Here is a 14401-nt window from a genome sequence, read left to right as displayed (position 1 = left end):
AACAATTTTCTGTTTTTAGTAACAATAACTTTGACCTTGACCCCAGTAACCAGAATGCATACCGTACATCAGTTTAAGCTGTATCCATACTATGCTTTGTCACATCTTAAAATCACATGAAATTTTCAAAGAAATACCCTATATAGTAAGCATTACCCATACAAGCACTAAGGGACATAACTTACGTGTTCATGTAGCAGTCTTGCAAGGCAACATTTCCCAATTCCAATTAACATTTTTGCAATTTTTTATTGAGATCCTTCAAACCATGTCTGAAGTATGATTTCGGAAGGGCAGAAAATAGAACAAGAGGGTCATGATGACCCTGGATCACTCACCTGAGTAATATGAGCTACATGTTTCAGCAATGTCAAACTAATGCTAAACAATTAAAAAAGTAAGTCAGTAGGTACAATTCAGGGTCACTGAAACTCAGTTTTAAGATCTATGTGCAAAACTGTATATATCATCCAAATTTCATGGTTATATGATCTTAAACTAGGACAATAATGTAAACAATTATGGTAAATAGTCAAACCCTGATATCACCAGTAAATATCCAAGAAACATTTGTGTAAAATTGTTTTAAAAATGGCCTGCTGTTTCTAATAAGAACATTTTTAAAGTTCTTGTGCATGACATCTCATGGTGGTGAACCTTTGTGCCAAGTTACATCGAAATCCCTCCATGCATGAAGAAGAAATGCTCCAGACAGTCATTCTTGTATCTGACCTTTGGCCTCTAAGTGTACCTTGACCTTAGACTTAGGGACCTGGTTCATGTGCATGACACTCCACCTCATATTGGTGAACATTTGTACCAAGTTACATCAAAATCCCTAAATGAATGAAGAAGAAAATTAATGCTCCGGACGAAGTTTGTTGATGCACACGGGCAGTAACCCTGGAACCCGTGGTGAAATATGACTGGTTCAAGAAAGGAACCAAGTTGTTATGGTGATACAAGTTGGTTAAAATCAAATCACAAATGAAACCACTATCGTGCAGACAAGACTAAAGTAGCCAGTGTTTGCCCTTTCAGGAGCCGTCACTCTGAAACCCATGGTCAGATAGGGCTGGTTCAAGAAAGGTTGTGTGCAAGTTTGGTTAAAATCCAATCATGAATGAAACTGCTATTTTGTATACAAGACCAAAATAGCCAATTTCTGGCCCTTTTACAGGCTCTAATTCTAGAACCCATAATGGAACATGGCTGGATCAAGAAAGGAACCCAGATCTTATGATGATACAAGTGTGCAAGTTTGGTTAAAATCAAATCATAAATGTAACTGCTATTGTGTATATAAGAAATGTTGACACACGGACAACGCACGACAGTCACAAAAGCTCACTTTGAGTCTTTGGCTCAGGTGAGCTAATAGAAGTGCCAACTACAGCAGTTAACATTTAAGTCTTCTATCATGTTATGTTTAAATACCCTACACCATGTCAAAGATAAGATTTCAGACAGACTGACAGGGCAAAAACAGTATGTTTCCCCGAGTGGGGGTGAATGTGGTGGGGGAGACAGACTTCCTGATGTCAATAGTTTTGCCTATTGACCAGCAAGCTGTTCAATAAGTGTACGTATACAATTGGCCCTCCAGTGCTCCAGTGATACTTTTGGCTACTAAACTGACTAGCCATTCTGTAAAACTTAATGTATATTATTCAACTTGTATTGTTTTCAGGTTTCTTTTTTCCTATGAGGGTTGGTTGCTTAACTGCAAGGAAGTTGCAAATATATGTAAAATGTAATTTAACTGAAAAATGTTTTATTCTATTTGATGAAGCATACACAAAAAAAAATGGACATTACAGAAACAAAACATTTTTCTATCTTGTTAAATGCTAAAAATAGTCATTTGTTTCAATTAAATTGTAATGTCTATTTTAGTATGTAAAGGTTTACAATATAGTGATCTTGTTTCCTAAAAGTACAGCTATCTTCATACAGCATCTTCAAGGGTTTAAGTCTACCCCAATTGAATATTTGGCTTCTCTACCAAACCTAACTGTCATGACCGAGCATGGTGCCCAAAATATTGGCAGTGCTTTAGCTTACCAGGATAGTCTTGTATTAGATAAGAGCTACATCTGCAGTTGAGATTTCAAGGGCATAGAATGAAACTCCTGCTTCTATTTCAATATACAGCTCGATTTGTGATGTGGCTGATGCAAAAGGTGGAATGTAAGGTTGTTTTGTTTTTTTTATTCCATCCTGAATATGAAACCCTTTTCCATTTTCCGCTATCATTAAATGCTGAAGTAAAGCTAGTAATCCACTTGAAGCTGTAATATCCTTATCTGAGACTGATCCAGAGAAAAGCATGGATATGAAGGTAAATGATATTCTGAGGCTTATTCCCACAAGTCCCTTTAATGTTATCACTGTTGCTTGATACTGAATGGTCGTGCATATTCCTAAGGCACCAAAAACTTGAAAATATTTATGAACTGTACAAACAAAAATCCTGTATAATATCTAAAGTTAACTTTTATCTGACTGTTCAGCACATGCTTGGCTAACTGCTGCTGTAGAATTTTATTTTCTGCCACTAAGGCCAGCACATCCAGTGAAGACAGCTCTGAAATGCAAAACAGTCTTGTTTAATCATTCATTGCGGACAACTGCAAAACCAGAAAAAGTCATTTAATCTTTACAAATTGTTTCTTATATTTTCAGTTGCCACTCTTGCAGCCAGTTGAACACAATAATCCACTTCATGTGCATAATCTACAAATTCCACATCATCCAAGAGTAGACAACATTCCATGTATTCCAGTTAAGCATGTGGAAGTATTTGAACAGAACACCAAAGACTAGGGTAACATAATCCAATATGGCACCAGGAAACTGCATCACTTCTTGGACAGTTTATAATAAGACAGGCTCCTATAAGAAAGAAATTTGTCAATAGTGTTCTTACGCTCAAACTATTTACAAGTGCCAAAATAAGTTATTGAAAATTACAATGAAAAGGTGGCATGCAATATGTATAGAAAAAGGAAAAACTACAATAGCATCAATGCGCATGGTTTTGTTGTCAACCAAGACTTTCCGTATATTGTGGCATCACCAGACCATAAAACTTGTGACAATTCCTTCATTGGAATTCTTGAAATTAAGTGTCCATTCTTTCTAAGAGACTAACAGACTCAACATCGGAAGATGTAAGTAAATCCCAAAAGCTATGCTTAGAAAAAGTTGGGGAAAATGTAAGGATAGAAGTCACACATCCATACTAGTATCTACGGTGCCCCTAAAGTGACATGTTACACACATTTTTTCCAATTAGGTAATTTGAGACTTTTTTTTATTTCGTTTAAACGAAATAACTTATTAAGTTGAAATCATTAAGTTTAAAGTTTAAAAGAAGTCAACAAGTTTAAGTTTAAATGAAATCATAAGTTATTTCATTTAAACGAAATGATTATTTCATTTAATTTCATTTAAACAAAATAAGTTATTTCGTTTAAACGAAATGATTATTTCGTTTAACGAAATGATTTCGTTTAAACGAAATAAAAAAAAGTCTCACATTACCTAATTGGAAAAAATGTAACATGTCACTTTAGGGGCACCGTAAGTATCAAATCGAGGGACAGCTTAATAATTAACAGCAGCAGATTTCTGTGACTTTGTTCTGTATACTAGACCGGACATATTCAAAGAGTGATGCCAGACAAGTTACAATGGATGGAATACTATTAACCCTTACCTGCTAAATTTCAATAATGAACTTGTCCATCTTTCAATTTGGACAACCATTAACTGTTAAAAGGGGTGCTGACTAAAGAGTATGAATGGTGAGCAATGCAAATCTTGATCAAACTGCACAGATGTGCAGGCTGATCATGATCTACACTGGTCACAAAGGCAGAATTAATCAAGTCCAGCATAATAAGGGTTAAAATGAGTGGTCTACAGTAAGTTTGTTTTTAAGTAGTATAGTATAGTATAGTTACCTTTTGATGTATCTATACTGCTTGAAGCTGGCTCCGATGTTGGTATTTCTGCAGATCCATTCGATGTTTGATAAATTTGGTTCTGTTGATTACAGTAAATAAATTATTCAGTAGATAAAATAACAAAGGATACTAATTTATAAAATGCATATATTGAATACTAATTTATAAAATGCATTTATAATATGACTGTTAAACTGTTCAATTTTTAAATTGTTTTGCATAGATATTTATTTGCGTTTACATTACATGATTATAAAACCAATTTATTTTTAAGTGTTTTTCATGAAATAAATTTTGAGAAATTCTTTTGATTTTAGTTACTAACCTAGCAACAATTTCAGATAAAAGTCTTCTTTTCTTCAGTGGGTCTGTAGCCATATGACGTTTTGGCTGTTGCCTGGCAGGTCTGTATTTGTTAAAATTGACGGTGTCTGCTGGAACAGGATCGGGATACTTCTCAGTCCGACAACCCTCAGGGAAAATGCTGCAAAAATGTTTAGGTTTAATTTCCAAAATATAAGGTTAAACTAGAAAATGCTTTTGTAAAAAAGCGCATGTCTCCCCCAATGCAAAGTCCTATAGGCAAGAAGTCAATAGGGGTCAGGAGTGAAAGTCAAAGAGACACTGATGGTTGGCTGCAATAGGGATCATCTACTTGGCATGTCCAGTCATCCCGCTAAATTTCAACACTCTTGGCCTAGTGGTTCTCAAGTCACTGTTCAGGCTCCTGTGACCTTGCCCTTGGATCAAGTGACCTCAAAATAAATAGGGGTCATCTACTCTGCATGTCCAATCATCCAATTAAGTTTCAACATTGCAGGTCAAGTGGTTCTCAAGTTATTTCCAAAAAATGATTTTACATGAACAGGCCACTGTGACCTTGACCTTTAATAGACTGACCCCAAAATCAATAGGGGTCATCTACCCTGCATGTTCAATCATCCTATGAAGTTTCAACATTCTTGGTCAAGTGGTTCTCAAGTTATTGATCGGAACTGGTTATCAATGTTCAGGCCTCTGTGACCTTGACCTTTAACGGAGTGACCCCAAAAACAATAGGGGCCATTTACTCTGCATGAACAATCATACTATGAAGTTTCAACATTCTGGGTCGAGAGGTTCTCAAGTTATTGATTGGAAATGGTTTTCCATGTTCAGGCCCCTGTGGCCTTGACCTTTAACAGAGTGACCCTAAAATCATTAGGGGTCATCTACTCCGCATGACCAATCATCCTATGAAGTTTCATCATTCTGGGTCAAGTGGTTCTCAAGTTACTAACCGGAAATGGTTTTCAATGTTCAGGCCCCTGTGACCTTGACCTTTCACAGAGTGACCCCAAAATCGTTAGGGGTCATCTACTCTGCATGACCAATCATCCTATTAAGTTTCAACATTCTGGGTCAAGTGGTTCTCAAGTTGCTGACCGGAAATGGTTTTCAATGTTCAGGCCCCTGTGACCTTGACCTTTAATGGAGTGACCCCAAAATTGATAGGGGTCATCTACTTTGCATGTACAATCATCCTATGAAGTTTCAACATTCTGGGTCAAGTGGTTCTCTAGTTATTGATCGGAAATGGTTTTCCATGTTCAGGCCCCTGTGACCTTGACCTTTGATGGATTGACCCCAAAATCAATAGGGGTCATCTACTCTTCATGACCAATCATCCTATGAAGTTTCAACATTCTGGGTCAAGTGGTTCTCTAGTTATTGATCGGAAATGGTTTTCAATGTTCAGGCCCCTGTGACCTTGACCTTTGACGGAGTGACCCCAAAATCAATAGGGGTCATCTACTCTTCATGACCAATCATCCTATGAAGTTTCAACATTCTGGGTCAAGTGGTTCTCTAGTTATTGATCGGAAATGGTTTTAAATGTTCAGGCCCCTGTGACCTTGACCTTTGACGGAGTGACCCCAAAATCAATAGGGGTCATCTACTCTTCATGGCCAATCATCCTATGAAGTTTCAACATTCTGGGTCAAGTAGTTCTCTAGTTATTGATCGGAAATGGTTTTCAATGTTCAGGCCCCTGTGACCTTGACCTTTGACGGAGTGGCCCCAAAAACAATAGGGGTCGTCTACTCCAGCAGCCCTACAACCCTATGAAGTTTGAAGGTTCTAGGTCAAATGGTTCTCCAGTTATTGCTCGGAAATGAATTGTGACGTACGGACGGACGGACGGACAGGGCAAAAACAATATGTCTCCTGGGGGAGACATAATAATATCTGATCTGATATTTCTTTGACATTAGTTTAACCCCATTTCTCAACAGCAGCCCACCTGAATTCTATAAGGGTTCTATCTTGTTCTTGGCAAACTGACTTCCAAAATGTGTCACAGCCACAGGAGCTTTACAAATGAATTCATTCTTCAGACTAGATATCTTCTGAAAGCAACCACCTTGATCAGTGTGCCAATTTACAACTGTTCATTTATGAAACTTTTACAAAAAGTATAGTCTCAAGCAGTGAAAATGAAAAATGAACATAATTTATCTAGAAATAAAGAAAGGCCCAATCAACTGTCACTTGCATTGAATATCAGTTGCACAAAAAATGTACAGAACCAGATTCCTGAACCAAACCTAAACACGGTTTCTGAAAATGCATACCAATTTAAACCAATCTTCTACAAAGTTCATCAACTGTCACCCTGAAGAAGTTCAAAATAAAATGTCAGTTTGTCTTCAAATTAGATCCATGTTAAAACACAGCTTATACTCCCATATTTGGTGAAGGAAGCGCATGAATTTGACGTAATCTGCCAAGTTGGATATTCGATTGGTTTGATGTGTTTGTAGGTTTAGAACATCTAAATTTAAACATATTGCATTCGTCTAAGGAAACTTATTATAAATATGAAATACACCGTCGTACCTTAGAACAAACATACATGTGGTAATTTCAAATGACATTGCTCGTGTTCAGCTGCCCATGAGGACAGCCGCATTCTTTTGTATTCAAAGTTTCTTTTCAGCTTCAGAAATGGAAAAAACTGTACATCTCCCACTAAACTACCTTGGTACTGAATTACAGATTTATGTTACACAATATAGCTTTTTTTCAAGGAAACTGCTCTGTATCTAAGAACCTTGACAATTCAGCTTCTTAAAGGAAAATGGTGGTAATAAGCCATACATAAAGATACGTCAAAAATCAATATCGGATTTGGTTACTGATTAGTTTAAAAGGTGAAAACTGGTCAATTGTGTCCATAGGACACAGATACCCCCCCCCCCCCCCCCAACTGTGCAATCCATTATGCTCATTTTCAAATAAGGTTGTGCATCCAACTTTGAATCTGTTCCTTCAACAAATGTATGAGGAGTTGAACACTCCAAATTTCTTCACCATGGCCTATTTTGTGAAGTTAAGAAAGGGCCATATTCAAACTCAATCTAGATTTCATCAAAACAATTATTCTGACCAAATTTTACGAAGGTCAGTTGAAAAACACGGCTTCTATCGCATACAAAAGGGCTTTTTTTATTTGACCTAGTGACCTACTTTTTGACCCCAGATGACCCATATTCAAACCTGACCTAGATTTCTTCAAGGCAATCATTCGGACCAAATTTCATGAAGATCAATAGAAAATACAGCCTCTATTGCATACACAAAGTTTTTCTTTGATTTGACCTAGTGACCTAGTTTTTCACCCCAGATGACCCATTTTCAAACTTTTCCTAGACTTCAACAAGGTTATCATTCTGACCAAATTTCATGAAGATCAGTTGAAAAATACAGCCTCTATCGCATACACAAGCTAAATGTTGACAGACAGACAGATGACAGATGTCGGACATCGAGCGATCACAATAATTCATTCAGAAGAAGTCCTTAAAAGGTTTTTCTAGTTTTAGCTCTTTAAGTGGTCCCTAAATAAGGGAAAGTGTCCCCATTGAACAAATCTGGGAGAGGACCTAAGAATGATGCTTCAGGCAAAGTCTGGTCAAGATCCAGCCAGCATTGGAAGAAGTCATTTAAAAGTATTTCTATTTTAGTGCCAGTGGCCCCTAAAATGGGCCATGTGCCCCCATTTGAACATGTTGGATGTAAGACATTATAATGTTGTTACAGATCAAGTTTGACTAAGATCCATCAAGTGGTTCATGAGAAGAAGTTGTTTCAAGTTACATGTATTTCCATTTTTGCTCTAGTGGCCCCTAAAAGTGGCCATGTGCCCCCAACTGTACATGTTGGTAAAGGATCTTATAATAATGCTCCAGGCATGGTTTGATGAACACCCAAGCGGTTCATGAGAAAAAGTATATTAAAGGTGTTTTTATTTTTAGCTCCCCTGTCACAAAGTTTCAAGGTGAGCTTTTGTGATCGTGTGGCATTCGTCCGTCTGTCCGAGAACACATTTGCATACTTAGGTGGCTATAGGAACAATAGGTAACTGTACTTTTTCTTTGATGTCATTCATTCCGTAAGGCTTTTATGTGGCTATTTTTCTCTTACGTGACTAAAAGAACAATAGAGAGAACAAAAGAGTAGCCACATAAGTATCCATATGTAGGAACGTCCGTGCGTGCATAAAGTTTTGCTTGTGACTACTCTAGAGGTCACATTTTTCAAGGGATCATTATGAAAGTTGGTCAGAATGTTCATCTTGATGATATCTAGGTCAAGTTTGAAACTTGGTCAAGTGGGGTCTAAAACTAGGTCAGTAGGTCTAAAAATAGAAAATCCTTGTGACCTCCCTAGAGGCCATATTTTTCAATGGATCTTCATGAAAGTTAACCAGAATGTTTACCTTGATAATATCTAGGTCAAGTTTGAAACTGGGTCATGTGCGGTCAAAAACTAGGTCATTAGGTGTAACAATAGAAAAACCTCATGACCTCCCTAGAGGCCATATTTTTCAATGGATCTTCATGAAAATTGGTCAGAATGTTTATCTTGATGATATCTAGATCAAGTTTGAAGCTGGGTCAAGTGCGGTCCAAAACTAGGTCAGTAGGTCTTAAAATAGAAAATCCTTGTGACCTCCCTAGAGGCCATATTTTTCAATGGATCTTCATGAAAATTGGTCAGAATATTCACCTTGATGATATCTAGGTCAGGTTTGAAACTGGGTCACGTGCAGTCAAAATCTAGGTCAGTAGGTCTAACAATAGAAAAACCTTGTGACCTCTCTAGAGGCCATATTTTTCAATGGATCTTCATGAAAGTTGGTATGAGTGTTCACCTTGATAATATCTAGGTTAAGAATGAAAGTGGGTCACATGCGGTCAAAAACTAGGTCAGTAGGTCTAAAAATAGAAAAACCTTGTGACCTCTCTAGAGGCCATACTGTTCAGGAGATCTTCATGAAAATTGGTGAGAATGTTCAACCCTACTTGAATAAATTTGGAAGAGGACCTTACAATGACACTCCAGACCAGGTTTGATGAAGTTCCATCTTGCAGTTCATGCAAAGAAGTTATTCAAAGGCATTTCTAGTTTTAACTCTAGCAGCCCCTAAAAATGGCAAAGTGCCCCCAACTGAACAATGTTGATAAAGGACCTTATAATGATGCTATAAATCATGTTTGATGAAGATCCATCAAGCAGTTCATGAAAAGAAGTCATTTAAAAGCATTTCTGTTTTTAGCTATTTTGGCTCCTAGAAGGATTAACTGGTCCCATTTGAATGAAATTTGGAAAGGCCTTTAATATGACACTATAGACCAAGTTTGATGAAGATCCATCAAGCAGTTTATGAGAAGTTTATGAGAAGTTCTTTGAAGGTTTTACAATTATTAGCTATGGCGGCCCCTAAAAAGGGATAAGGTGAAGCTGAACAAACTTGATAAAGGTCTATGTCAGCATGATACATAGGTGTAAATCTGACAAATAGTTTCAGAGCAGAAGACGTTTCAGTAACAAGAGCTGTCCGTAAGAGCGCGCTCCTCTATTCGGCGATTTGACAGTAAAATGAATATATGTCTCAATAAGAGACCTCTACTTTTAAAAGGAAGATACATCACGGGCATAATTCTGTCAAGAACACAGATTTGAGTTAAAAGTACCAAAGTTATGTCTTGAAAACGAAGTTTGTCAAAAGATTTAAGTAAAAAAAGGGGCATAATATGGTCAAAAATACAAATCAGAGTTATGGGGATTGTTACCATACATGCAGATGATGATGATAAAGATACCTTTTAAGTTTCAAGTCTTTATCTTGTATTGTACTAAAGTTATATCCATAAAGCGAAGATTGCCAAAAAACATTAAGTGTGAACGGGGCATAATTCTGTCAAAAATACAATAAGAGTTATGGGGATTGTAACACACACGCAGATGATGATTATAAAGAAATGTTTTAAATTTTAAGTCATTATCTTTTAAAGTACCAAAGATACATCTATAAACAAAGCATAGGAAAAAATTTAACATGAAAATAATTCCAAGTATAACAACTTTGTGACCTTGACCTTGGGTATAATGGGCCCAGCCCCTGCACATACTTTGTTTGTATGCTGGACAATGTTTATGTGAAGTTACAGTAAGATATAAGCAATAGTAACAAAGATATGACAGAAAAACAAAGGTTGCCAAAAAAACTTTTAACCTTACAAATAACCTAAGTATAACACCTTGGTGACCTTGACCTTATGTATAATGAGCTCAGCTCCTGCACATACTTTGTTTGTATGCTGGACAATGTTTATGTGAAGTTACAGTTAGATATATGCAATAGTAACAAAGATATGACAGAAAAACAAAGGTTGTCGAAAAACTTTAACCATGAAAGGTCACGCCGATGCCAGGGCGAGTAGTATAGCCCCCCTACTCCCCGAATAGTGGAGCTAAAAATGTTGACGAAGGGTGAAGGACAATGGACAACAGATGCCGAATCATCCACCTAAACTAATAGCTGACCCTGAATAAAGTTCAGGTGAGCTAGAAACAGCACCAAATCCAAAACTTCCTAACAGTACATTTATCTTAGCTGGTTTTGCCTGCAACAAATTATCTTGTTAAGGTAGTTCTGCACATTTGGATCAAATTTTTTTCTACAATGAAGAATTTTATTAAAACCTGATTTTTTTTTAAAATTCAGAATGATTTAGAAAATTCAGCAAATAAAAAAGATAAGGTTTTGCGCTTGTTTTCTTGCTAGACTGATTCATAATGGGAGGCTACAGGAAAATCACAATTTTCATAACATGTTTGCGAATAGAAAAGTTGCTACAACTACCTTAAATCCTAATAATCATTTGAAAGTCAAACTATGCATGCATAAAAGAGCTTAAGACTGAAAAGAAAAAATACCTGAAATCTGTCCCTCTGTAATGATAAAAATCAGTCCCAAGTTTTCTGAGAATCCATGCATGTTCCGCAAACTTGCTGACTCAACAAGAATGAGACTGACTGACAGACTTGCAGATGTGACCTGTAGAAATATAACATATGGATACCAGTCTTATTCTTATGAAATAAACTGTTGTATTTATGGTAAGCATTGAGCTGTACAGCCTGTACCAATAACAAATATGTAGATGTTATGTTCAAACTCATATAAAAACTATAAAACTGTGATTTGTAAATATTCAGTGAACATTTCTGCATTTGTGGATATTTCAGCAAGGGCACTTTAGTGTTCTTTTTTTAAACTGAGTTAGCTCCCTTCAATTAAAAACAAGAGCTGTCACAGAGGACAGCACGCTGGACTGTTCCGACACTGAATATACAAATAGAAGGAAGCTGGAGATGCCCCAGGAGTGATTAATAACACCAATGTGGTTGATGACCTTGGACAACAGTTTAAGTCTGATTCAAATTAATTTAGAAATAACATGAATAGAGGGACTGTATATCAAGATTAACTCAATTCAAACAGGACATAATTCATGAATGTGTATCAATTTAACTATTTAAAGTTAAAAAGGGACATTATTCATGAATGTGTGTAAAGATTAGTTTAAAAAGGACATAATTCATGGACTATTTCTGTCAGAGTAAAGCACCATATGTCGTATGATGTGGCTGATGACGTGCAACAACTATTTTTAAGTTTGACTGATTCTATTTAGTAATAACGAAAAAGTGAAAGTGCATAAAAAATTCAACATGAAATTCAAAGTAAAAAGGGGCACAGTTCACGAAATATTTGCCTTGTGTCATTTAAGGTTTGAATCTAGTATTTAGTCACAACAAAGATATAGTAAAAAAGCATTAAAATTTGAAATTCTAATAACCAAGCAGACATAATTCAAAAAGAATTAATGCCAGTGTTTCAGAACTGTTTTAGGTTTCAATACAATCTATTATGTAACAAGCAGCTAACGCCTGACGGAGTTTTGGCCAGGTTTTCTGAATAAGGGGATAGTAAGTTAAAGTTCTAATAAACCCAAATTGATAAGCACTATTAAAGGAAAAAGGGAAAAAAAAAGAAATGGACAGGTAGAAAATGAAATTTAAGACATAAATTGGCGTAAAAAAATCAAAGTAAGAAAAACACCAATTTTAATGTTTATATCCCTGTGACCTTGACCTTTGACCCTGAAATCATTAGGGGTCATGTACATATCAGGACCAACATACATATGAAGTTTCAAGGTCCTAGGTGAAATACTTGTCCAGATATTGAGCAGAAACAATTTTCAATGTTTAGATCCCTGTGACCTTGATCTTTAACCCAGTGACCCCGAAATCAATTGGGGTTATGTATACATCAAGACTAACATACCTATGAAGTTTACAGGTCCCAGGTGAAATACTTGTCCAGATATTGAGTGGAAACCATTTTCAATGTTCAGGTCCCTGTGACCTTGATCTTTGACCCAGTGACCCCGAAATCAATAGCGGTCATGTATACATCAAGACCAACATACCTATGAAGTTTACAGGTCCTAGGTGAAATACTTGTCCAGATATTGAGCGGAAACCATTTTCAATGTTCAGGTCCCTGTGACCTTGATCTTTGACCCAGTGACCCCAAAATCAATAGGGGTCATGTATACATCAAGACCAACATATGTATGAAGTTTAAAGGTCCTAGGTGAAATACTTGTCCAGATATTGAGCGGAGACCCTTTTTAATGTTCAGGTCCCTGTGACATTGACCTTTGACCCAGTGACCCCGAAATCAATAGGGCTATGAAGTTTCAAGATCCTAGGTAAAAATACTTGTCCATATATTGAGTGGAAACCATTTTCAATGTTCAGGTCCCTGTTACCTTGACCTTTGACCGTGATCCCATTCTCACTTTTGACCAACTAAGGTAATAGGGGATCATTCTGACTAAGTTTCTTGAAGTTTGGATAAGTAGTTGCTGAGAAAAATTAAAGAACAAAAAGGTTCACATGAGACTCATTCTATCCATATACCCACCTACCTGCCCGGACAGACCTAATCTACAAGCCAGATTTTTCTTCAAAAACCCAGCCAAAAACAAAAATATGGTGACAACACATCAAATTAACCTGAAATTCTAAGTAAACAAGAGAGCCATGATGGCCCTATATTGCTCACCTGAGTACCATTGCTCTTAATGATAAGATCAAGTTTTGATATAGATCACATAGTCATACTCATTAAATATCATCAGGATAAATATTTTCTTGTAACAGTTCCTTTTGACCTATGGGTCACGTACTAGTCAGGGCCAATCTCCATACCAAGTCTGAAGGTCCTAGGCTCAAATGCTGCATTTTTGTAGTAGCATGACTATTCTTTACGCTGAAAGACTTAAATAACATTAAAAACCAATCTCATTAGAAGCTGCTAACGTATATTCATTTACATAAAAAATAAAGGGAGGTAATTTGTCATAAATTCAGTCAATATGTATCTAAACTGATTGTCCAAGTCCATGTGATGGCATAAATGAAACTTCAGATCAGTATCTTCATTAGTTACGAAGATATACCCATTTTAATTTGAAATCTTCTTTGAATGTTTACTATGTTTCCATGCAAAGGTATTGAAATATATGCATATATTCTTACAGCATATTATTTATTCTATCATAATATTCTTTAAATATTTCAACATACTAAGAAATGGTATCAGCAAATGTGAAGTTCTCGTTTGGATCACTTTCATTTATCTTTGGCTCTTCAGCTACAGTGAGTGAGGGACGTCTGCTTTCGGCTGGCAGAATCAACTGCTGCTTGTCAAATGTTGAAAACTGCATCAGTGGTTGAAGGTCTGCAGCACCTGACACTTTCGGTGCATCTGTCAAATATAGTTAAAACAAGTTTCAGTAAAAAAACTATTTTTCTGGCTTATAAAGAGCAATTATAAAGGAACAAACAAGCTTGTTTTTAACTCAGGGCTAAACATTAAAGACTGTCAGACTGCCAGAGACAAGTAAATGTCTCAGCTGGGCTGGCAAAAATCACACTCAATTGCCAAGTCGAGCATGCCAAAATTTATGTCAGGTCCTTATAATTGTCTCTTATCATATTATTTCTGGCTGTTAAATGTTCCA

At 36.4% G+C, this 14401-nt stretch overlaps 2 long non-coding RNA genes across 2 annotated transcripts in view; one reads left to right on the top strand and one right to left on the bottom strand.

The window, feature by feature from the left end:
- The window catches only part of LOC123555451 (uncharacterized), a 103954-nt gene extending 99730 nt beyond the window's left edge, over nucleotides 1-4224 (top strand). The window contains exon 4 of the long non-coding RNA XR_008371712.1: nucleotides 2686-4224. This is a non-coding gene — a long non-coding RNA (uncharacterized LOC123555451). The remainder of the gene's footprint in view (nucleotides 1-2685) is intronic.
- LOC123554326 (uncharacterized) lies at nucleotides 1311-14141 on the bottom strand. The gene is made up of 5 exons (XR_008371711.1): nucleotides 13965-14141; nucleotides 11238-11358; nucleotides 4297-4455; nucleotides 3969-4050; nucleotides 1311-2587 (listed from the first exon to the last, which is right to left on the bottom strand). It is a non-coding gene; the product is annotated as an uncharacterized LOC123554326 (long non-coding RNA).
- Nucleotides 14142-14401: the final 260 nt, after the last annotated feature.

This window comes from Mercenaria mercenaria, chromosome 7 (assembly GCF_021730395.1).
Source record: "Mercenaria mercenaria strain notata chromosome 7, MADL_Memer_1, whole genome shotgun sequence".
Taxonomy (NCBI): Eukaryota; Metazoa; Mollusca; class Bivalvia; order Venerida; family Veneridae; genus Mercenaria; species Mercenaria mercenaria.
This window is presented reverse-complemented; position numbering and strand designations above follow the sequence as displayed.